Below are 26707 nucleotides of genomic sequence, written 5' to 3' on the forward strand. Positions count from 1 at the left end.
CGGCCAAGTTTGAAGTTTATCCCTTTCCTCCCTCCCCCGCCGCCAGCCGTAGGCAGCAGGTGGGCGACTCAGCCGCCGCGGCGAGAGCAGCTGCCCACGGGCACTCAGCGCGGCGCCGGGCGGGCACTAAGCCCCGGCGGGCGGCACGGCCCCTTCTCCCCGCCCCTCTCCCGCAACTTTCTGGGTGCTCCTCCGGCACCCATGGCAACGCGCATGAGCCTTCCCCCACCGCCGGGCCGGGGGGAAGGAATTAACTGGCGAAATTAATCCTTTCCCCTAAACGGTGCAGGAATGACCCGCTCTCAGTGTCGCGCCTGGCGTCCCTGCGCGGAGGGGAGCGGGCAGCGGCAAGTGCCGAGGTGCGGACCGTGGCCAGGTCCCTCCTGAGGAGCTGGAGCGGACAGGAACGCGAGCAGCGCCCCGGGGCTGGCGGGGAGCACTGATTGCTCGGGGCTCTTCCACCTGTCTCTAGGAGATGCGTTTCAAGATGGGCTTCCATGGGGAGAATGGTGCTTCTGCGCGCAACGAACGAGTGGTGTTCAAGGTGACAAATTAATGACCCATTTTGTGAAACGGTGGTTAGTTCCAGGCTGTGCCACCGCCATTTCATTTCTTTTTTTAACTAAAATTTTATGTTTACATTAATTAAGTGATTACTCTTAGCCAACGAGTGGTGGGAACTTCCTCCACGCACACGCATTGGTTCTGTATTCCTCCCAGAAACGCTGTGCATGTGAGGAAGAGTATGTAGACAAAACGGGATTTACTCATCTGATCTTCTTTTCGATACAGCATTTGGTTTACGACGGAAGGCCTTTCAGGTGATTCCCTCTGGATCGTTGTCTGTGTTCTTCAGAACACACAACGCATATCTGGCATTGTTTCTCATGGTGTCATGATTATAATACAAATAGCCTACATAAACAATCATCACAAACAAAATAGCACTAATCCTCTGTTTTGCCATCATTGTTCGAATGTGGTTTTTAGTTTAGCTTGTGAATTCTATCCACTAAAGTAAGATGCATCAGCACAATGCTCAGGATACTCTGGTACACACTGCATGTGAAATTGCTCTGGAGTCATGCTGAAGACTGCCAGTTGTCTCAAGTGCAAAAGGCATTACTCAAGCTGGGGAACCAAAGAGAACCAGTTATGTTAACCTTGTTGCTTTTTGACATGCATGTAGCTACAGAAACTTGTGTGTCTTAACTGTCCAAGCTCCACAGGCACTTAGGCTTTGATGGGCTTTTGACTTTCTGATTGACATTAAAGCAGGAAAACAACTGCACATCAGAAGAATGGCACTGAGACGTGCTCCAATCTCCTCTCTTTCATTCCCTATATAGCTGCTGAGAGAGGAAAAGCAACTCTGAGAGCTCTTGCCTACTACAAAAAAAAAAAGGTAGTAGAGAAGATTATAAATCAGATTATATGTCCCTTGATTTCTCTCCATGACCAGATAGGAAATCTCAAAGTTGAACCCAGAACGGTGAAAGCCATCCGTGACCAAAAGAACTTACAGGCTAATCAGACACAGAAGCAATAGAAGCCAGATAAAGGCAACTGAAGGTCTTTAGAGCAGCACCTTTATTTATAGTGAACTTGGTTTTTTTCATTGAAGACCTTTAAGCTCCAGTGAAGGTGTTGATTGGCTATGTCAGTAGAGATGCCACTTTATACTCTGTCAGCTGTCATAATAGATGGGAGCTAATTCTTCATGTGGCTTTCCATCAGCTGTTTTCTGGGACTAAAGCCTCCCCTTCTACTCAAAGTGGCGATGCAAATATTAGTCTGCCACCCCCCTTCTTCTGTGTTTAATGAGAGTTGCAGTGCTGACAAGCCTGTAGTTTTCCGTATGAAGATTTTATAGAGCAATAGAAGGGTGGTGACACTTGAGGGGATTGCAGAGACACTGCAACTGACACATTCACTACTAAACCATGTACCGAAGTGCCACATCTACGTATTATTTGAACACTTCCAGTGTTGGTGATTCCACCACTTCCCAGGGCAGCTTGTTCCAACGCCTATACCATTCTTCACTTATAAGGCAGTCCATGGCTGGTCTGAGCCGTGTGGCAGTCCATGGCTGGTCTGAACCGTGTGGCAGTCCATGGCTGGTTTAGCTGTGTGGCAGTCCATGGCTGGGTTTAGCTGTGTGGCAGTCCATGGCTGGGTTTAGCTGTGTGGCAGTCCATGGCTGGTTTAGCTGTGTGGCAGTCCATGGCTGGGTTTAGCTGTGTGGCAGTCCATGGCTGGTTTAGCTGTGTGGCAGTCCATGGCTGGTTTAGCTGTGTGGCACTCCATGGCTGGTCTGAGCCGTGTGGCAGTCCATGGCTGGATTTAGCTGTGTGGCAGTCCATGGCTGGGTTTAGCTGTGACAGTCCATGGCTGGGTTTAGCTGTGTGGCAGTCCATGGCTGGTTTAGCTGTGTGGCAGTCCATGGCTGGTTTGAGCTGTGTGGCAGTCCATGGCTGGTTTGAGCTGTGTGGCAGTCCATGGCTGGTCTGAGCTGTGCGGCAGTCCATGGCTGGTTTGAGCTGTGTGGCAGTCCATGGCTGGTTTTAGCTCCCTGCGGCTCTGGGACAGTTCCCTCCCCAGAGACCCAGGGTCTGTGCCACGGCGTTGGGAAAAGGGGAAGGGGACAGGGGCCCCGGCCTGGCCCGGTGGGGCCCAGAGTCTCCGCAGCCCACTCACCTTCCCACAGGCGAGCTGGAATGAAAGGGAATTCTCACCTTTCCGTGCAGTTTAAATATGTAAATGGTGAGAAGTGTCATTAGTCTAAAAGACTGTCCATCAACTCAAGTTCAACTCACTACAGTGTGTCAATGTGTTGTTTACACAAAGACCGTGGAAGTGAACCATTGTTAGAGGTCCTGAGTTTCACAAGTGAGGGATTTTCATTAATTCTGTCGGATCCTATGAATATCACATGGATCAAACCAAAGCACATGGTTAGTAACAGGAATGCAATTATAATATTGCCTGGTTTGACATAGAGTTTTTTTCCTTTTTTTTTGGCTATTATAAAGTTGTATGGTTTGGAGTTAACAGTTAGTGACTATAGAAACCTTGAGGCCTTCCCTGGGAACCACTGAAAGCAAGAAACAGGAACCAAAACAGTGAAGGGTTCTTTCATGAATCCCTTACAGAGGAAAAATCTGCTACCCATGAAAGCAGTTCTCAGCATGGTGGTGTGTGTCTCTCCCTTTCCTGTGTACACAAATGAGGCAGATCAAAGTTCAGACGGTACTAATCTCCTAATCATACAAGCTTCTGATTTTTAATCAGTCTGGTGATCACAGGGTAGCCTCAAAATTGTTCTTGAATACTAAACTTTCAGAAAAGAATTCCGAATCACTTTTATTTTGTTGCCGTTTTTTTGAGAAATATGTCAAGTAACACTTAGTGCAGGATGTCTCAAAGGGAAGAGGTGTGCTTCAGAATTCAGCTCCAGTTACCTCTCACCAGGAGAGTCTATTTGAGTACATTTGAGCCATTCACATGGAGGTTGTTACTGGAGTGATGTTCCAACAATTACACCTGATTTAAGACATGCATGCTGTGTATGAGGGTACAGTGACATGGTGTTGAAGGCAAAAAAGAAGCAAGTGCTTTCTGCATAAGGTGACATTAGAGAAATTTGCATTTATTTTTTAAATCTTTAATTATTGCTATCTCTTACTGCAACCAGAAAAACTGTGTATAAATTCGATGAAGCCTTCCATTAATAGTCTCAAAAAAAAAAAAAAAAAAAAAGAGTGAGACACACATGATCTTCTGAGTGATGCTTTCACAGTGAGTGGTTTGGTGATACCTCAGATGTTCTGTTTCCAGTATAATCAGAACAAAATGTTTTCCAGACTAGGTCTAGGAATGCTGAAAGAATTACATTTTGAAAATTAAAGATATTTGGGAAATATCATCAAAACAAAGTGTAGAGGAAGAAAATATTAAGTAGCACTTGTCTTTAAGCCAAACACAAGAAACAAATCTTCTTTCTTACTGCTGTGTTTATCATTGTAATAATTTAACTTTTGTGTATGTCCCACACCAAAATGTCTCACTAGAAGCGCATACTAATGTTAGTTTCATCTAGCACTGCCACATGTGCTTGTTTTTCATCTCAAGCACAATTAGTATCTTGAACTGAGAAACAGCCAAAAGGCTTTGAATTAGGGAAATGTCTCACAGGAGATCCATGAATGCAGCTCATCTGAGAAGAAAATATTGATGCTGCTGAGAGTTGAAGGAGAAATATGTTTGGATTAATTTTCTATGGCACCCCCTAAAAGGAGCAGAAAAAGCAGCAGCATGGCAGGGTTACTGGAAGCTGAGGGCCTGTTAGTTGGCCATGAAGACTGTTCCAGCACAGAAGAGCTGGGAGTGCATCAGCTGAGAAGCCTGGATGATTAGAAGGTGATTGTGACAGGTACCCAACCAGCCCTAGGAGCCTTTTCAAGTGCAGCTTTTCTAACTGATACAACTGGCATCCCAGTATCAAACCCTCTGGCCTGTCTGCAAGGTCGAGAGATAAAATCAAAGAAAAGCCAACCATGTTCCCTTAAAAAAAGACCCAAAAATCTCCCATAAGCCATAAGAATTTAACTGCGAGGAAAGGCATTGGTTTGAAAGGAGACTGGGATCCTGCCTTTGGTATTTGGCCCAGGTGGTTCATATAAGGGAGCCATGGAGAGAACCTTAGTTTGGCACTGTCCATAATTACCTGACTGTCAAGGAAGAGGCAATCCTGTGTTTATTTAGGACCTAGTCCCTGGCAAAGGAGAACACACAAATATGAATTGACAATACAAGCTTGCAGAAAGTAAATCAATGTTCAAGTGTTGAACTGTAACTCCAGCCACTCTACCTCTTTAGGTGTATATATATACCCAGATGGTTCTTTAAGCACTGGTGAAAGGTGCTTTGCTGAACCATACTTGAAATTTAGAAAGCAGGTCCATTATTGGCATCAGCACTGAGGGTTCATCCAGAGCCTCTGTAATGTAAACCCTTGACTGGGACCATTATATTACAGAGAAGCTCCAGCTGTAGTACCCAGGACTTACCCTTGTGCTAAGATCCTCCATGTCTTTCTGTGCATTCTCAGATTTTTACCTCCCTGTTCTAGTGGAGAGTTGCCACTTGTGTTATCACATAGCATTTTTTCATGCTTCAAAGGCAGAAGTATTCCTTAATAAAGGGTTATTTCTGTAGTTTAACTCAGACCTTTGTTTTGCTTCCAAGGCTGTAAATAACTGAACTGTGAACCGAAATTTAAATGCCTTGAAGAAGTCAGTCTCACACTGTAAATATGGAACCACGTTTTCCTTTAATTTACCCAGCTCCTCTTGTGTTTTATGTCGTGCAGTTTTCCTACTGCTGATTTCTCTTTAATAATCTTGGGTAATGCTGCTTTGTATTTCTGAGGAGCATCTATGACTACACCCCACCTTCAACACTTGCTAGAAGCCACATGCTCACCAAGACCCTACTTGGGAGTTCAACAACAGTAACTCAAAAATAATGGGATTCTCCCACAGTATGCAGAGGTGCTACAAGCAAGAGTTCCTCATATCCTTCATGCCATGAACAACCTCACATAAGCCCAGGAAGGAGGTCAAGCTGATGTAAATAATCTTCCTGCCATACAGTAAGAACAAATGGTACCAGCCAGATCTATACACTTGATGTCATCTTTAAACTGCAAGAAAATAAGGTCAGTTGACTCTTGATCTCCCACATGTGCTGTTAACACAGTTTAGGTACATTGGCTTTATTCATTTCTCCAAGACCACCAAAATGTCTTCTTGCCGGACAGAATGAGAGACATTATGCATATCAGTGGTATTCAATGTGTTCTTCGGTCATAAGATTTCAATCAACATCTAGCTGAAAAAGGGATTTTGTTAGAAAAACCTCAATATTTGCCCCCTTAAATCAATATTATCTAAGCCCTCCAAATTCATCACAGCATCTATGTTTAATGCCCTCTAGATTTCTCAGGGGTATAGGCATCTGATTAAATGCTTGCCAGATTTGAAGAACTCATGCATGTGCATAAAGCCGTACTGAAATGGGAGTTAAACTGCATGTTCTTAGGTTACAATGTAAGATGTAACCAAAAGTATGTATTCTATCACCATCTCTTAAAACCAGGTGGGATAGAGTTCTTTATCTCTGCCATGACACATCCCTGTCAACTCCCTTCAGGAGATATCTTCTGTTAATGGGCCATCCAGCCTCACTGCATGACTCCTAAAATTACATCATCCCGTTGTGAGATGCTCCACCCAGGGGGAGGAACCAAGCATTCCTACCTGGATATAATCTGAGGTGTGGAACACCACAATGAGCCCTCACCTACTGGGTTTCCAGAGGACAAGAGCTACATGACCACCACTGGACCTTCAGAGGAAGACCAGACCCTTCTACAGGATCACTGCTTCTACAGAACCGTATCTACCACTTCAAAGAGGGCTTCATACACCCCTTCATGGGACTGCTACCACCACCCTGCCCAGCAGGGTGTCAGGTCATATCCTGACTCTGTCAGGTTAAGCCAGTATTTCTGTATTATTGCCTTGTTATATATACTAGTAAAGAACTGTTATTCCTATTTCTCATATAATTGCCTGAAAGCCCCTTAATATCAAAATTATAAAAATTTGGAGGGAAGGGGGTTACATTTTCCATTCCAAGGGAGGCTCCTGCCTTCCTTAGCAGACAATATTAAACCAAGACAATATTCTCCCCTACACACATACTATCTCTCTCAGTTTCTCAAGTTTGCTGTCTCCAGTGAATTCCAGTGTCAGTTAATTTTACTATGTTTTCATTTTGCCAGTGACTTTCTATTCTGCTCTGCTCTCACAGTCACTTTCTCTTCTGCTTATTTCACTACTTCCCTTGTGCTTTCCCTCGTTTGCTACACGACTTTGTTCCCCACTTCTTGATCTTCTAGGCCCAGTGCAAATTTTTCATTTCTTCCTCTCTCTGTAAACAGAATTCTTTTCTCGTCTTCAAATCTACACATGGGTTCGAGCTTAGTACTAAGTCCTACTCCCAGAGGATAGGGGAAATTTGACTGTGCTTACCCTTAACTGTAAGGAATGAGGTTAGCTGACATCATGCTAAACACAAGGGACTGAGGCTAATCACAGCACTTTTTTCCATCAGTATACAACACATTTGTTTGCTCTTCATAATCTCATTCTGCTCCCAGATAAAGAAACTAAATTCAGTTCCATGAAATGCTCTCCATTTGTTTTATTTCTGGAAAGTTTTGGTATGTCTGAAATAAGTGAAATTCAAAACAGTTACTGAGGAGACATCTTCACACACCTCAGTCAACCACACCTTTATTTAGCTTTCATACCTACTGGGAATTTTTTCCAAAACCCTTTGCTAGTCCCTCAGAATGAGAAGCATGATTAACTAAGCAGAAATTGATTCATTACAATGAGAAAAATTTTCAACAGCTATGTGTTTTTAGCCCAAACCGCAGGCTGCTCTGATCTTACGAATACACAGGAGGAAGTGGTGGAGAATTCTCTCACAAAAAAAATGCCTCAGATGGTGTCACTGCTTGAAAGCCTGAAGGCCAAAGAGCTCCAGTGAAAGTCCTGTTGGGGTAGCTGGGAGAGATTCAACAGGGCAGCTCCTTTCCCTCATTAGATTAGAAAGAGAAGAAGAGCAAGTATTCATCCTTAGTGACTATGGAAAAAAACAACTGCAAACTCCGAACGCTATATATACAAGTGCAGGAACGTGTGTCCTGACAACTGATGTCCTTGAAACAACAGTGTTGGAAAGGTGAGAACTGTCTTTATTCAGTGACTTGTAGAACACATGCTTGAAGGAACCTGGAAAGGTCATCTTGTTCATTCCCTTTTCCTAAGGCAACATAAACTCTCCCTAATGTTGAGTGGGCTTGTTCTGAAACTTAATACCCATTTTTAAACTGAAATTGCTGTTTGACTGCCTATCAAAGCTTTCAAAATAAAATGATGGTGAAAAATGTTAAGAAAATTTACACCTCCTACTTTGGCTGGCATCTTTTTTTAACACCGTTAGTGAGCAGAGCTTGGGGAGTTCTGGGAATTTTCCCCCTCATATGACCACAGATTTTCAAAAACAGAAGTTTATTCTATTGAAAACCTATAATGTTAAAGCTAAAAGTAATTTTAACTGTCAATCAGAGAAGGGGAAGAATATTCTTACCATTTATTTCTGTAAAGTTAGTAGAAATCAGGTTCTTTTATGGACAGTAGGAAGAAAACAACCTTGTCCTAGGAAGATTAATTTAGTGTATAAAATCATGTAAAATGGTAGTCTAGAGGGAATGGCAGTCAGAGAAACCAAGTGAGTGGGAATAGTGCTCAGTGGAGGTTTTGTATGAGGAATTCAGGACATTTATTTCATTGCTGTGTCATGTTTTCGCATGTGGGAAAGATCAGAAAGGAGGGTTAGTTTGCTCCCCATTATGTTCAGAGAAGAGGGGGGAGAACAGAGAAGGCTGATTTGAAGTCCAGGTTCAGAACAGGAAGGAAAAAGGTATTTGTCTGAGGAGGCATTTAAGGGACAGAAGGGAGAACTTTGGTACACAAGAAAAGATGGTTCTAAGCAAGTAGGCTGGGCACAGTCATCGGTGGAATCAGACAGAGGGATCCTGAATCAAAGTGGATCAGAAGGATGAGTGAAACAAACTAGACTGGGGAAATGAGCACCACTACATCCACTTTGAAGATCAAGTCTTGTACTGTGAATTTGAAAGGGGTTGGTGTAGCAGGAGAGGCATAACTGTAGCTGCAGCGCATTGAGAATCCTCCATAAAAGTTCCCCTTAAGTTTACAAAAATGGCCACATCTGCAGCATGGCCCCCTCCAAAACCCAGATAAATGATGTTTGTTACCATTAGTGAAAAGACATGGTCAAAGCAAATGTTGGCGTGTTTTCAAACATTGGCAGGAACGCTTTTTACAGTATTTCCATGTTAACTTCCTAACAGACTTTTCACAAAATACCAAGAAAATTTGTGGTTATTGCCAATTTTAACAAGAAGTGTTTATCACTGGCAAATAATAAATAGAGCAGTCTTGCAAATTGACTTCTTTACTATTCCTAAGTCCTTGCAGAGGTTAGCAGCAGGATCCGTCAGCCAGGCTTGGTCATAAGTGAGCTCAGCTGCCTCTCAGCATCGGGATAGCCCAGGTTCAGGACAGCTCCTAAGAGCTGGCTGCTGTTTTCAGCTTGCAGGAGGAGAACAGCAAAGATAGCGCTACCCCATAGTCCAATTTACTAGAAGATATTGTGGGTGTCACCTGCCTGTAATGTGTGACTCACTCCACCATTTTTTCTGTTGTTTTTATTTAATATTTAAACACTCAAATATTCCAGCCACTTTACGTTTCATCTCCTCAGAAAGAAGCAATGTTTCAGAGGTGTTACCATGGAAACAATGGAGTGAGGAAGCAGCTAAACATAAAAGTAAGTCATCTATCAGTAAAACCAGAGACATGCTTTAGGGTAACTTGAAATTATAAAATAGATAATTAATTGAGCTGTTGCTGAGCATCTGTTTGTCCATATTGCTTTCTTCTAAGTCACAACAGGCCACTTTTTTGCATATGACAAGAAAATAAAACTTCCCTGTACAAAGTTTTCAGTAGCTGAAGTCCTTTCTGACACAAGAGATAGTACCACCCTTTGGAGATGAGCACTGGAGTTACTTATCAGCGAGGTCAGGCAATTGAAATGGTATTGTTAAGGGTCAGCAACACCAGCTTCCTCAAACAAATCAAAACTCCCTTCTGATAGCATTGTGAGCATTGGAGAGTTGTGATACAAGATACTTGCAAAGTTTAATCAGACTATGGGAAAAAGAAGATTAGCTTTACTGGAAGTGAAAATGCAGCTTGATATGTCAAGCTCCTTCCAATTATGCAAATGAATACACAGAGCCATTCTGCTCAGAAGTGGGTATTAAATTATACTTGTGGATAAATATGAAAGCATACCTTTGTCCATCTGTCACTATATATCCTGAAACACCATAATTACCTCTCTCAAGCATGGGAAGGAACAACTCATGGCTTTTGCCTGTGCTCACATCATAAAATGTTTCCCTGTGACTTTACTCAGCCTTAGCTTTACTGAACTATGTATTGCCTGTAGTGAAGGTAACAAAGGAAAATCCAATGTTTCAGCTATGTTCTGGGCAAGAAAACTCAAGTAAAGCTCTGTAATGAATATCATATTCACTTCAGGCATCAGCAAATTGACCACAGAAGCACTTAATACGTTTAAGTATTCCACACAAAATGTTCTGTAAGAACAGATTCAGAAACAAAGCATTGGAGACTTGAGCTTTATTTGCTCTTTATAGCCTTTTAAATCATGTTTAAGACCATCATATTTTCACTTGTGGGCAAAGGAAGTGTCTTGGAGATGACTAAAACCCCTTCCCAGGGCTGGAAAATGTTTTGATGATTAAAAGAAGAACCATTATTACCATCAGTCAACACTAGAAAAATTTTATAATTGTAGACTGTAGAGTGGGATGCACCTCTAGCAAACTGGCAGCTCTGGTCTGGCTTGCACACTGAGCACCTGTATGCTGGTGCCAGAGCTGCCTTCCCCAGGAAGGGTGCCAGAATATGCTCAAAAAGTCACCCTTGGTGTTGCCTGGGACCAACTGAATTTTTTACTGATTTCCAGTTCCTCCAAAGTCATTCTCCTTGAAACAGTGATCCACAAGGAGATGGAAGCGTTACTGGTGGAGCTTCCAACTCAGAGACCTCTGTTCAGGTAAGCAGCTGCCACTGCACATTAGGAAAACTTTGAGGTGAAGGAGGGCAGACCAGATGCTACAAGCCTGAAACACTGATTTGATGAAGTATTGAGAGTGCCTTTCTCTTGGAGGGTTGCACAGAGGGTCACATGGTAAATGAGATATCCATATAGCCCACAACCCCAGTCAGCTGTGAGGGGAGGATGAGGGAACTGGTCTACTGAGGCTTGGAACACTGGCGAGACCTTGCTACCAGCAAACCCTGAAGAGCAGATCCTACTTATACCCAGCTGACTTGGGAGCACATGGAAGTGAACAGCCAGGCCAATTCACAACTGGCTGGCAGAGCACTGTGGCATCAGACAGGTTGTAATGATCATCATAAAGTATATTCACTCCACAGCTTTTGAGAAAAGGTAATTTATACAATTCTTTCTATGCACACACATCTTCAATTATAGCATAAAAATACAGCTAAATAAATGTTTATGTGGAGAAAACTGATCTGCTGTCCCTTTCACAGTCATTTTAAAAAGTTGAACTTAGCCTTGGGACTGATGGAGTCTCACAGAATTGGTTATGCTGTTGGCATTGACTGTGAAAAAGAAGAGAGGTGGGGCTGTGTTTTATGCAGTATTTTGTTCTTGCTGTTGGAAATGTATTGTAATTTTCCTGCCCAAGCTATCAAGATGGTTGATAAGCTGGAAATAGATCATGGAGGTAAATGTTTCATAGCAAGCTATTGTGTAACTGAACTGTTTCCTATGTTAGCCTTACAAACTCTAACAAATCAATTTAAAAAAAAAGGCAAGAATTCTGGAAGATTTAACTACCCTTAAAATTTGTTTTCAGTTTTTAAATTAACCCTAATTAATGAATTTTTAATTATATGCAAAGCAAACCCACAAAATCTCCAGAGGCTTAGCTGTGTGCCATTGCCAAGAAAACCAAGTGAAAGGGCACAGCTTTGTTTTAGTTGTTTTTGTCCCCCCAGAACATATCAGAAGCTTCAAGAGCGAGGCTGCGTCCTGCTTTCTCTTTGCTCTGTGCCTGGCACAGCCTACTCTGCCTTGTGCCATGGCTGTGTTAGCTGCCATGGCAGACATCCTGTAACACCACTTGTTAGAGGTGGGAATGCAGCAAGGTCCAGCTTTTGGGATTTGCCCTGCTGCACGGTTTGTGGTGGTTAGGAAGCTAATGTGAAAAACGAGGTTCTAATAAGCACAAATATCACTCTTTTCCTAGTGATGGACCCTGGACTAAGTCCTAAGATAAGAAAACTCTTCCAGCTGATTGTCAAGACTCTGAGTAAGCCAGTCACCCACAAAAAAATACTTTAAAAGTCACACACACAAAATAATAATCATGTCCAGGGCCTGATACTTTTTCCACATTTGAACAGGCGGGTGAACCAATTCATGTGAGTAGAGTTACATAAAATCCAGACCATTTTGCTGTCCCTGAGACAGTGCACCTGACTCAGAGCATTGTGGAGGGCATTACACTGAGTTACTTGTGACCAACAGACACCAAGCACTGGCATGCTCACCAGTGATGTTCAAGTGCTAACTTACAACAGGTAAGTATCGTAACTGCTATTTTTCTTACTTTTAGGCTGTTGGAAAAGCCTCAACCAGAAATCATTGCAACAGAATCCAAAATGCTGAACATCTTTTCCTTGCCTTGATAAAATATCTGTCTAGAATGAATACTCATGATTTCTCTGTTGAACTCAGGTACTAAGATACATCACACTTTTAAAAATTTAATGCTATTTAGCAAGTAAAATATTTTACAGTCTCAGACTTCACTGAGAAGCAGACTTTGAGGGAGGGAGAGAAAATGTTTTAGCTCTAGCTCAGCAGTACTTTTAAACTTCTCATTCATACCTCTTGCTACCTGAGGAATTTTAAAGAAGTGGAATCAAATCTGTCTGATTTTAGGTGATGTGCAATACTTATTCTGTAGGTTCATGCAGCTTCTTTCACTCTTGAATTATTTACAACATGCACACAGTGTCATGTCATTATAGATCACTCTGTAACTCCATTAAGTAAAATGAAAGCAATTGCACATTTTATATGTATGTGTATGTGTGTGTGTATGTAGAGGCTTAGTAAGAATCACTATTAATGATCATCCGTACACACAAAGGATTAAATAATTTATTGAAGATAGAGAGAGGCTTTACTGATGAAAATTAATATAAAAGCCAGCTAGTCCACCATGTATCTTGAGCACCAATTAGTACTGGAGGTTGCAAAACAAGGTTGAAGAAATTGAGTCTCAACAAAAAGACTTGTTTTCAATGCCAGATAGCTGGTGACTAGTTTAAATGCTGATACTTGGAGGAGTTTGATCCTTCAGTAGGATGTTTCAGTGTTTGTTTATGAAAAAGAAAGTATGAAGAAACCATTTGCCTTTTCTATAGTTGTATTTTCTTTTGATGGGCTAGGCTGGCTGTGCTAAAAAAAAAAGAAAAACAAAGAATATCCTCAAGGCAGATGTGTTAGTGTCTGCATCAGTATCGGTTTCTCTGTTTCTCCAAAAGTGATTTCACAGTAGGAATTCCAAGAGGAATTAAAACACTTTCCTACAAAAGAAATATAGAGAATGATAGCTGTGTGCTGCAGAATACAGATGGGACTCAGAGTCCCTAACAAGGCTGATAATTTTCTTTGGCCCATACCATTATGTATACGCAACCATAAAACCATAAAAAGCTCTCATTAACAGCAAAACACTGAAACTTTGAATGGCTCCCAGCCCTATAGTACAGAATTTTTGAAGAACATAAAAACTGAGGATTCACTTGTTAGTTAATCAACTATTACAGCTCTCAGCATTCAAACTGGTTTTGTATTGTATAATGCACTAATTGTTGTGATCAGGACCCTAACAAGGTTATGACTAAAATGGGGCACAGAACCTGAATAAGAGGCTAGAGAAATCAATGTGATTTTTTCTTTCTTTTTTTAATAGGAAACAGATCTTTTCCTTACACCATAGTGAGCCATAGAAAAGAGATGACCATGCAGAAAAGAATAAGAATAATAAATGAATTCTGCCCAATCACCATTATTGAACTATTCCTTATAGTCATTCCAGCAATAGCTGCTTTGGATCAATTTGGAAACTGCTGTCTCAGGACAAGCTAAGAGAGATGAAAGGAAAGACTGCAAACCTCAGTTGATGTTAACAACTGTGATGGATCCAGGCTTCTGCAATCACCATCTGATTAGATAAACTTGTGTGCAGGGCAACAGAAAAAATCAAAGATAATATGTCTCACTAAGGCTTCCCAGAGCATTTTTTAGGCTTGTATAACAAGATTATTTCAGAGAAGTAGGAATTAAGGAAAACCTTTACATAGAGCCCTGGGAACATATTTCTGGGTAATAACCCAGTAATGTAATTTGATTTTTTATTTGGAGAAACCCCAGCAAAACCAATAGAGTGTACATGGAGAGAAATTGCAGAGTTTTGTTCTCTTTGTATATCTGAAGAATCCCCAGACAAAGAGTTTTTTCATATCTGCATAAGAAGATACTGCTTGTTTATACAATGGGTTTCCCTATGTACCTCTCCAATGCTTGTTTCATACTTTATCTAAGAAAACAAAAGTTTAATGAAGGTAGTATTTCAGAAACAAAGAAATAGAAATCACATTGAGATAAGCTTAGCTACAAAGGGACCAAAACAACTGCTACAGAGCTTACACAGTAGGGATAGAAAGTCATTTAATCCTGGCAAAGTTAAATGGAAAAAGGTGCTTAAACCAAACAGCGATATCACTGCAGCCACTATTGTGAATGATTTACAAAATGAATTGAATTTTTTAATGCAAAAAGAAAAGAGTAATAACAAGCTAGGACACTTACAACATGAGAGTGTGTTAGAAGGAGCCTCAAAGGAAATGTAGCAATTCCCCTGATAACTGGACCTCTTTTATAGGATATGCCACTGTGTCAGCAATTACGATGCATGAGGAGAACGTTACTTTGCCAGTTGTGTGTATATAAACAGTAAGAGAGAAGGAATTCTCTTTGGAAGGCACATCAGTTTCTGTTATGTTTCTCCATTCCAGCAAGAGTTATTAAAAGTAAGAGAAGGATATATTTTAAAACCCTAGGAAATAATCACCATGCACCAGCGTTCTCAGCAGTGCAGAAAACACTTGACAATTCTCCAGTTACCAGGGCAGGCCTAACAAGTTAACCTTTTGTATTCACATGCTGACTACCAGGCAGTAGGTAGGTCCATGGAAATATGGGTTGTATGATTACAAAGTGAGAACAGTGTACCATCTGTCTATCTAATACTATCCATGTGGCAAGCACATCACTATTTTAAGCCTCAAACTTCTCCGTACCGGGGAGGCAAAAGACAAGTGTTGCCATTACACTGTAGTTATATTTCTGATGTGTGTACATTTTGCCTGGGACTGAAAATCCAAGACTAGCAACCAAAAATATTTGGAGAGTTATCACAGTACCAGTGCATTTGACTTCTCTACACCAGATGATACTTCATTGTCCCAGAAAGAGCTAAATTGTTACCTAAAGCTGGCATATTTACAAGACGTAAAATGCAGAAAAATTCTTTTCTGTGTCTATGAAGACTGAGTTAAAGAAGAAACATCCGTAAGAACAGCCCAGTGGCTAAATATCATCTGCACAAGAAGCCAGAAAGCAACCCCTATCAGCTGTCACCAAACTGTCTGCTGGCTTGCTAAGAGTATCCAGTGCTCAAAGGTAGAGAAGGAACATCTCCACACACTGTAATCAAGAATGGCAGTTACTAGAATGTAAATAGCAAAACTAAATCTGAGGATCGTGTCTATGAAAGGAGTTAATCAATTCACATAGCGATCGTTCCATGAATGTGCATCATGAGGCATATTCTGTACTCATATATATGTGTATCTGCTATGAAAAAGGTAATGAATTAACTAAGCCCTGGCTTCCCTTAGCAACAAAAAATGTTTCCTTCTTAGTTTAGAACAGTAGCTCTTTCATGCTTTATTACCGTGTAGTTTTCCAGAGAAGGTAAGAGTGCAAGTTGTTGCAAGAGTGCATGTCTCCAGGAAATGCAGGACATCCCTGGCAGCTGGTCCTGCTGCTGCAGTTCAGGTTTGAGTGCTCTCTCCAACAGCTGTTCTTAGATCTATGTCTTTTCTAAGAGCTGATGCTCAAATCTCAAGATTTGAATATTTCACCATCTTTCATCATTGTGATTTTGCCTCATGTTTGCACTGACTGTACATATTCATGTACCCATGAAATAGAAGTCTGCCCTTTTTGCCCCAAAACAGTTAGATCCTTATATGGCCCCGCAGTACTCAGAGTTCTTGAGTTTGCTGGTTGGCAAGTGTCTCTCTTCCATTTTTGTGAGCTGGAGTAGTGCTGGTACTGCAAAGCCAGCTACAGTATCAGACGTTGTGACAGGTTACTTTTACCAAGAACTATTCAAAATATTTTATCTGGGAACAACTAATTGCCATTTTCTTTGCTTTTTGCAGACCTCTTTTTAAATCTTAGCAATTTTATCTGTCTGTTCAGCTTTCCCCATTCTTGTAAGGTGGGGGTTTTTTTCTGATTCATCCTTTGCAATTAAAGGTCCTTAATATTGTGTCAGATATCCATAACTAGCTTGTTGTATCTCTGCTGTGGGGCTGTGCTCATCTTGTTTCAGTTAAGAACTTCCCTCTTTTTCTGGGTACTGTTGTACCAATGTACCTGGAAAACTGATAATCTCATTTTCTAAGTATCAATGTTTGAGTGATTTGGAGGTGTATTTGAAAGAATGACCTGGGTGTGAATAGTCAGCTGTATTTGTACAGATGTGTTGCTTGTCTGACTGCTTCATTTATGTTTCACAAAAAAGTGGTGTCTGTATTGTTTGCATAGTTTATTTTCTGTTGCTGCCTTTTTATACTAGAAGGCTGCTTCTAGATAAGGCAAGAGTTGTATGTCTGCCCCGTCATTCCCTTTCTTGTAATGCAGAGCAGATTTGCAGTTTACCAAAACTATTTTGGGTTCCCTGTGGCAACATTGAAGGGCTTTGAATTGCTCCCCATCCTTAGATTTTTGAATCGAAGTCCTTCCATGTCCTTACAGTCCTTACGTTGAGGACACCCTCCATTGTGTCAAGGGTGTTTTTTTTCTGTTGGCAATACAGAAGCTGATGTCTATATCTTTCTGCTGAGATCACACAAGATTCTGAGCATTCCTAAGAGATTGCTTTTACTTGAATTTAATGAGAATGCTGCCCGTCTCTATTGTGGTTCAAAATCTATCACACTCGGTTCTCTGTATTACGTGACTCATTTTTGCTGGATGACAGCTCCAGTTTCTCCTCTTGATCATAAAGGAGCTGTTCACTCTCTTTTGATGTTACATTACTTTTACTTATGTGTCGCAGTCTGACCTCTGCAGTTAAGGCCAGTCATATGTTTGAAAACGATTTCTTCTATCATGTCATACACATATCGAATCTCACATTTGAAGTTGCTGCTTTTTGTTTTAGTATAGCGCTATTTATTTTTCATTTTATTTATTTGTAAACTCTGCAACAATTGTTGCATGTGAACAAACACACAAAATGTTTTCCACTCTCCATCACTCTCCATCACTCTCCATCATATCTTCATGTTTTCCTTTATATTCAGTTTGTTGCCTCTGCCATTTTCATTGGCACAAGTATTGGTGTATTTTGCATGCTTTTCATGAGCAATTAATTGTATCAGTCTCTTCACCACTTATGTCCTGTATTTGCAGATTGATGTGTTCACATGTGCATGTCTATGGCTGTTAGTAGTTAATGTGAGCTCCCTGAACAGTGTTAGTAAAGCACATTTGTCTTGTTCCCATAATTTCTTACACTTTCACCTCTTTAGAAACGACAATGCAGGAGCTGACTGTTTTGTGATATGCTGGTTTATTGTTTTTCCAGAGCTTTTCTCACAAAGAAACCTTTTATTTATGATGTCTTTTTGAAGATTAAATGACTTTTAAAGCATCACTGGGATTTTACAGTTTGTCTTGTTTCGATGTTCCTGCTAACACACGTAGCTGTTTTTACCAGTTGCGGCTGCTGGTGTGGCTGAGTTTACTCTGATTTGCATCACGTCTATAGACAAGTGCTACTAAACTGATCCTCCCTTAAGTCCAGCACTGCAAGGGTAGAGAATGAACAGTGTTGCTATAAATACGTTTCTTTGATTTTATTTTTTTCTTATTTTCCTGTATGCTATTTAGTGTTATGAAAGACAGACATCCCACACCATGCAACAGACAAGTCCTTTCTCCGCTTACTCTGTCCACACTTCTAGCACTTCCAGAAAGTAGAATTCCTTGAACTTTGAGGTATAATCATTCAACAGCTTCACCTATGTGGAATAATGTCTACTGCAAACCACTGGTCAGTACCCTGCTCAGTTCTACACTTCCTGCATGACCTTTGAGGGTTCACTCATCTTGTCTGTCCAATATGACTAAATATTTAACTGCTGTATTTATGTCAAACAGGGCTGGTCTGTAGCAATACAAATGCACAGGGACCATTATAAGACTAATAAAGTTTGCAGCAGAGAAGTCATCAGTATCTTGCTCCTCAAGCTGAAATAGATCTATTGCAGGACTGTGGATACAAAAATGCTGCTAGCAAGAATTTTCTTGCTTCTTTCTAAGCCCGTGGGATACTTTTCTCTCTCACGAAGAGATTAGCAGAAGTTCTATAAACTATGAACACCTGCGACCTTGCAGAGCTTTGTTTATGGTACCGTAGAAAAATATTTTGACAATGGATGTTTAGGATTTCTAACCAATCCACCCAGGGGGTGGCTGATCCTTTGTCCAATTAGACTATGAAGAAAAAAGTCTATAAAAGAGTTTGTAAAATAGTTACATAAATCAATCTTGCTGCACAATTCCTGCCTGCTGGATACCTCTCCTCCTCCATATGGCTGTGGGATACGGTAATATTTACTACAGTAATACAGGACAGAAAAAAATCTTCCAATTTTTCCCCTTCTTGCTCCTCAAGGTTGCACAGAGATCAAGCCAGTTTTGCTCTCTATTGTGTTAAAGATATTTTCAAAAGAATTGTAATAAAACTTTAGTCATGCTAGGATGCAATCCCTGCATGGACATATGTAAGAATGCTCCATACATATGGGATTGTGTTGGCACATTGTGTGCTCTTACCTGGCTGAAGATGCCAACATTAGCATTGCAGCCCTTCCCTTCCTCTTCAGTAAAAACACTTCTTCCTTGAACTGTAACCACACTGAAGTAATGGCATGAAAATAACCTCTCTGCAAACAAGGTATGGGCTCCTGTCTTAGCAAGATCAGTGGAGAATGACCAAGAGAGGTGACACTGTAAAGGTTTGGTTCAGAATCCAGGTCTACACATGAACTGCCACCCCAAAACAGAATGAGGAGGATATAGGGTCACCTATAGCTTCAAGTACCAGACTGGCTTTTGTGGGATGAGCTGCTTTTCTCTATTGGAGGCTTAGTTTTATATGAAAAAGCTTGATTGGCCATATTCAAGGAATTTTCCCCTGGCCAGTATGCATTTTCAGGGTTTAACCCTAAGCAATGCACAGACATCTTGAGCAAAACCATGCACCAATTTGTCCTTGCAAGTCTTTTCAAGTACTTGCAGGGATAAAGTACAAGAACTTTCCAAGCAGCCAAATACACAAGGAGTTCTCTTTTCCCCGGCAGCTTTACAAACCTAAGCTAAATTAAATCTAGTGGAAAACCTGACAGTTTTTAGGCACTTTTGTGAGATTTGTAGAAATCTCAGAAGAATCACAGCCTGATGGGATAAGGATCAACTCATACCCAGTCAGCCAGATAATCGTGACCCACATGGAAAGTCATTTCATTAATCAGCCAAGTAGAACTCAGAAGAATTTTTTTTAAAGGAAAAGCAATTCTGTTTTATATATCATTTTCTTAAACATGTTAAGAGAAGTTGAAAGGCACTGAAAATGTAGGTTTTGGTGACGTCTAGCTTGTATGTCACATTTAATTTTAAAGTGAGTAGCAAACACAATCCTATCTGCAGATGATGTTAACAGTGTGAACCAGACCTACAATTCTCTATCCTGTTACCTTTAGATTACCTAAATTCAATCAGGATTTGTGCTCTAATGCACACTCTCATCCAGCTGATTTACTAGATATGAGTTAAATTACCTCCAAGTTTGTATCCAAAGATTTGCTGGCCCTTAGCCATTAGAGAGAGAAAGCTACCACCTGAATGAAAGCTCAGGTTAGCAGCACTGTACAGAAGCACGTTGCACAGGGGAAGGGTGTGTGACATTTGTTCGGTGACACAACAATGACATCAATATTGCTTAAAATGCTGCCTCTGCATCTGGATATTTGGCTCAGGGATCACAAAAGACAGTTAAATTGGACTGAGAAGAGATGAGGCGTTTTTAGACAGAAGAACAGGTCTCAGGTGGCAGGTAAATGGGACTCTGTCAGAACTGCAGAATGATGGGACTTTCAACTGTACAGACACCCACCAAGAAGCCAAATGGGTGCATCAGAGAGATAGTGCACATGGACAGTAGGGTCACTGTTGGAATAAGAGCCACAAAATAAAGAGCATGTCACCTTTCCTGAGAGATTTATATTCATGTGGCTCTCTGTAATGGTAATTTGTTACTGACAATAGCTCTTTCATATGTTCCAGACAGTTGTTTCACTGACACCATCAGCAGTAAAGAATCTTTGTCCTTCATTAACTTCTCATGCAAGCATTAATTATCCCACAGATTCTAGTAATAATAGGCTTATGAAACTCATGTTTGAATGTACCAATAACCTCTGCAGTGAGCTGTCCCATCCATCAGATGGGACATCCATCCAGGAAAGTAACTGGGAAGGGAATATATTCTTTGAGAGTTTCTGCAAAGATCCCTTTTCCTCCTTTCAGGGCAGTTGAAAAATGGAAAGAGGAAGCCTGCTGTCATTTTCCAAGATCGTCTTTTCATTCAGTAGCTTCTAATCACTATGAAACTTAGTTGTTAATTTCTCTGAAGTCAGACACTTCAGACATATACTTCAGACTCTAGATATTTGGTGTATATTGCTATGCAGTTCTTTTGAAACAGCACCAAGCACAGAAGGTGCACTGTTCCCTCCTGCCTGTTTCTGTTGCTTCTGTTAATCTGTGGTAAGACTGTGCTGGAGTCTGTGGTGTTGGGCACTATTAAACACTGACCATCAAAGCTGCATGCCCCTAGGAGCCAGAACAAGACAGCTGGAGAGACACCCCCAGGGAGCAGAGCACAGGGACCACTGAAGCAGCAGGAGTTAGTATGACAAGCACTGATTCTAGCAGATGAGCAGTCCCAGCTCCTAGTCTGATTGCTGATGGCCCTGGTCCTCGGAAAATGCTCTGCATGTCTGGAATGCTGCATGTACAAGGTGGCCACTGATCCTGCTGGAGCTCTGTGCAGACTCTGTGGTTTTCCCGCAGGGAGCACCTTTCAAGGTCAGGTCCTGTGAATGCATAAAAATGCAGAAAATCTCCCCAGTCTCCCCATGACCTTGAAGTAGCACATTTTCACATAGCTAAAGGAGATATTTCCTTGGAGTAGGGTTGGGAGAGTGCTAAGGGTGCTTATTTTCTGTGATTGCATCCTTGGGTAGGTGTCTTAGCCTGCAGTGCCTGTTTTCCAGCAGTCCCTCAGGCCTCAAGCCATCCCCCCCGTAGCTGGAAAACTTGCCAGCATGCATGTTCTAGAAGGAGAAGTCCAGCAGAATGTTCAGCAAATCAATCCTCCCCACATGTGGGTATTTATTACAGTGGCTGTTAGATGCCATAAGCTTGAAAGAGCAGCACCTTACGCTGTGAACTGTGGATTTACGTGCAGTCCTTTATGCCAGCTCTCCTATTTCTAAAACTCCCATCATAACACGAGTTAAAAATACCTGAAGTACCAGGGCCTGTCTAGTATTCTGTATGAGAAGCGAGTTCTCTGTCAGCACCATGCAACAATGAGACCTGCATTGTACTTACTTTAGTGTTCTTCCTGGTCTGCTGTGATACAGACACTAATGAACTGTAACCTGGGAAACCACTGCAAGTCTCTTGGCTTAATGCATGTGAGATGTTTGGCTAGATTAAGGTGTCTTTCAGAATGGAAACTGAAGAGACCTTCAGCCCCCACAACTTCATGGTCTTCAAGGCTGCTCCTTTAGATTAGCAAAGTTTCTTGAAACTCGTGGACCTAGTTTTGGTGGGGTTTTTCTTCTACCTGCAATGAAGCTAGTGCAGGTGTCTGGAAGTCACCTAAGCAACTTATGAAAGAAAGAATGTATTTTCTAGATTGGGGTAAATAATATTTTTCACTTTGATAACAGAGTCATGCAGAGGTTTCTAAGCACTGTACCTGTTTCTGTTAAATCTCATACCATCCAATTAACACTACCCTTACCTTATACAGGTAGCTGAATGACAGGGAGTGTAGAGGAGGGTAAGACATTTACTCAAACTCACTATGAACTGCATTTGGACTGAAACTAAGAGTCCCCAACCTCTTCTGGCCTTTTGTCCATAAAAATGCTGCCCTCCCTCACCTGGGCCTGTCTTCCACTTGCGTGCAAATCTGTCTGTCTGATAGCTCCTTATACATGTGTGATCTCTAACACAGAGTCAACAGGGCTACCATCTGTCCCACCATCTCTCCTTTCTTTTCTCCAGCTCACTTGGGAAACACTGCCATCCTTTCACCCCTGCCATTCTGTGTCTCATCCTCTGTCTCCATGGCCAGGCCAGGTCGTTTTTACCAGTATCCCTGCTATCTATTTGTCTCCTTCAAAATCCTTCTAGAAAATAATTTTCCTGTGCTGCTATTTGGATCCTTCACTTTATCCTCTCCTTGAACTGCATTAATGTCTTTTTTTTCTCATCTTTTCACTCCCAGCTCTTCAAACCTCTACCCCTGCCTAGTTCTTGTCTTCTAGCCATTCTCACAGGGATTAAAATACGCTTCTAAACAGACTGTGGCAGGACCCACTTATTTGGAGTCCTAAAACATGTCATCTTACTTTATCTTGCCCTTGCACAACACAAGTGGTCAATGAAGTTCCACAGACGTGCTTATGTGTACCCTCAAACATTTCTTAAAATCTCTTTAGCCAGGATGTCACCAAAATGTCACCAGCTAGCCAGGCTGCTGGTAGCTGGAGCAACTTGCCTCTGACAGTGAGCATAATGTCTCCACTGGATCCTCCATACTCCTACTAAGCTGTCTGCATTCTGCTGCGTTGAATCTTATTCTTAGATGGCAGGCTTGGGGTTAGAGGCAGAAATTGCCTTTTTGTTCTGTGTTTGCAGAGCACCTACCACACTGGGAACTGATTCCATCATTGCTGAGTCTTTGAGATTAAGGTGATAAATAAGAAATCAGTCACAGAATTGTCACAGGGAGCAAGTGACAGCACTGACAACAGAGCAACAGTATCCTGTCTCCCCTTCTTGCTGTTCATGCCTCACTATTCATTGCAGTAGCTCTGTGATTCTACACCTGCACACGTGCAGCCACTGGAGCAGTAGGATTTGTCACTATCTAGAAGTCTCCTGCGAATTAGATGAGTAAGATCACATGGCTTTCTGCCAGCCAAATAGTTGTAAGCTCTTCATTTACAAGAAGCTTTCACTTGAACTTAGCCACCACAATCCAATTTGCTCAATTTCAATACGGTTTAAATTGTTCTCCCTGCTCTTTCTACACTAGCAGCCCCAGAACAGTATGTTAAGAAGATACAGATAACATGTCTGGGAGAGATTTTCAATTGGATGTGTTAAAATCTTCTATTTTTGCCCCTAAAAATGTCCTAGCAAGAGAAAATTACTAGTTGCAGACATGTGTTTCTGTCATATTTATCAGCAACCAAGCTAAGCTGATTTGCAGCCTTGGACACTAACCATCACTCTACTTTCAGGTTGCTGAGGACTTGATTTATAAACATGCCAAAAAGCTAGGATGCTTCCAAAATAGAATATGCTTTAGGATTCAGCATAGTTAAAGCAGAACATTAAGGTGAAAAAGCAAAGAGTTGATCACATTTAGAGTGGAGCATAACAGCACACTCGAAAGAAAGTAAGTCACCTAAATGTTGTATAAGAGGAGATCACTTGGATTTAGTGAAGATGAGGGGCAGAGAGAGAGGCAGAACTGAGAGTTAACTGGTTGTGTACAGGATAGGAAAACGAAGTGCGTTTTTCCCAGCTTGAAGGCTGTGCCATAGGTGTTAAATGGCCTCTTGAGCCTAAGTAGACTTTATGTATAATGAATATTTCCTTTTGATGTTTCTTCATGTAGTGCGCTGGCCATCATAAACCTGTTAAATTTCAAGTGCTATTTTTATGGCCTCTGTATGATTGGAGTAACCTCACTTAAAGGATTACAGGGGTTACTTCATGTCTTTGTAGCCAAATGCATTCTGGTAAAGATCAGATTGATCTGAAGTCAGCTGTTATCTTTAGCTTTGATTGTTAATCATACCCAAGACCTTTTTTCTTTGATTGTCACTAGGGAATCCTAAGTGCAGGGTATGTTAATTAGTACCTGGCTTATCAGCAAATGTGCATCATCAAATACAAGAAATATATCCCTGATATTATTAGGAAAAGTACCTGAAAGTAAATTTAAAATAATATTATTCACCTGATGATTCCCACAATATTTTGCTGGTTTGACTTTAGTGTTTGCAACTGTTTTATAGCTGAGGTATTTAAAAGGGAAGGCAAGCAGTGTGCTCTATTTTGAAAGGGATGAATGCTCTCTAAGTAAAAGAATTCACAACCTCGATTGAAGCATTTAGACAAACTAAAGTCAAATTAACAGTTTAATATATTTGTGAGGTTATTCAGTGCCAATCTGCAGTAGAAATTATGCATACACTGCTTTCATATTAAATAGCATGTTCCAGCTGATCCTCACAAGCATCAGAAAACACAGTAGTGATTGATTACAGTCTTGTTGTAAAGCTTAATAGAGCTTTTCAATGAAAAATACAGCTATGCAGAGTGTACTTTGAAAAGCACAGTCCAAGTACTGTGCAATGGGACCTTTCATAGTGTAAAGAACTACTTCATGTCTGTGTACAGCCTGCTCTCTGTGACACTGCCTCTCAGCACCCTGTTGTACCTGGGCCTGCCTACTCACCAGCTGCCTAAGAGTCACCTTTTGCTGAATTGCTTCACACCTTTTACTTTTGAAGAAGGATGCAAGATCCCCAGTGCTGTTTTCATGTTGCCTAAGCCAAAAGGTGTATCCAGAGGAAGTTGTGGGTGGCAAAGGAGGACCATGAATGACATGTAATTTGGCATCCAGATATGCTCAGTTTCACCTGTCACATCAATTTTTAGAAATTCTTCCTGTGGGTCCTTCCTTTAATCCCAAAGGTCTCAGGGGAAGGATCCCTTTAATACACTCTAGCTCAAGCTATTTGATTTCAGAAAAGAATTGCACCAAGAAATTGTTCTAATACATTACATTAGCTAGAGCAAAGACACTCAGTATTAAATTTGAGTGACAAGGTCATCCTCTGCCTTACAGTCTGTAACCAGAAAAGATCACAGAATCACAGAGTGATTGAGGTTGGAAGGGACCCCTGGAGGTCCTCTAGTCCAACCCTCTGCTCAAGCAAGGTCACCTAGAGCAAGTTCCTGAGGACTGTATCCAGACAACTCTTGAATATCTCCAAGGAGGGAGACTGCATGGTATCTCTGGGCAACCTGTGCCAGTGCTCAGTCATCCTCATATGGAAAAGTGTCTTCTGACGTTCAGAGGGAACCTTCTGTGTTTCAGTTTGTGCCCATCTGCCTCTGTGGACTGGACACAGTGCTCCAGGTATGGCCTCACCAGTGCTGAGCAGAGGACCAGGGTCAACTTCCTCAACCTGCTGGTAAGGCTTTGCCTAATGGGTCCCAGGATATCATTAGCCCTTCTTTCCAAGGGCACATTGCTGACTCCTGTTCAACTTAGCATCCATCAGGATGCCGAGGTCCTTTTCTTACAAGTTGCTTTCCATCTGGGGGGTCCCCAGTATACACTGGTTCCTTCTCAGGTGCAGGACTTTGCTCTTCTTGTTGAACTTGATGATGTTCCTGTCAGCCTATTTTTCCAGCTTGTCAAGGGCCCTTTGGATGACAGCATAACCCTCTGTTATATCAGCCACTCTTCCCAGTTTGCTGAGGGTACACTGTGCCCTACCATCTATTAATAAAAAAGTCAAATGGGAATGGATGAATGCTGCTTTCCATCTTGAGGCTAATGCTAATGCCAGTGCCAGCCATTGCCTTCTTCCCTGGCATTCCAGATCAGTGGTGCAATTTGAAAAGTAAATTAACTCGTTAACACCAGGAGCTTGGATATAACTGGAGCTTTATGTTTTAAAGAATAGAGAGGAATTCCAGAAATGTAGCCCTGGTATGTGAAAGCCCTAGGAAGTAAATGGCCTGAGCACATGCATCAACTTACTGCTTCATTTTGGACTGGGCAGTGGTAAGTGAAAAAAGTAAGAAACTGAAATGTTCCACACTGGATACCAAGAGCTGAGTAAGTTCTGCTTGGAAGTGAATAAAATTCTGCTTCCCTGCTGTTTACACTCAGCTCCAGGAAAGTCTCCAAGGTGTAATTATTCAGGCCTTTCTCATGTGAGCTGAACAGACTAAAGCTGCTCAAGCTCCCAGAGTGGGAAAAGTAGGCACATACCCACAACACAATGAGACAGGACAGGGACTGGATGGGGCAGGGACCAAGGGAGGCTGAGACATGAAGCACAGAGCAGTGCCAGCAGGCACGGGCTCATAGCACAGAGGTCTGGCTACAACCCCTTCATTTATTCAAAGCAATTACTTTGCTGCTTATTAA

The 26707-nt window shown here is 41.5% G+C and overlaps 1 long non-coding RNA gene across 1 annotated transcript; it reads left to right on the forward strand.

Annotated features, from left to right (window-relative positions):
* The first annotated feature begins 148 nt into the window (after nt 1-148).
* On the forward strand, nt 149-26707 carry LOC125326861. Its single transcript, XR_007204041.1, has 5 exons — nt 149-544; nt 9427-9492; nt 10723-10812; nt 12410-12531; nt 24940-26707. It is a non-coding gene; the product is annotated as an uncharacterized LOC125326861 (long non-coding RNA).

Source organism: Corvus hawaiiensis, chromosome 6 (genome assembly GCF_020740725.1).
Source record: "Corvus hawaiiensis isolate bCorHaw1 chromosome 6, bCorHaw1.pri.cur, whole genome shotgun sequence".
NCBI lineage: Eukaryota > Metazoa > Chordata > Aves > Passeriformes > Corvidae > Corvus > Corvus hawaiiensis.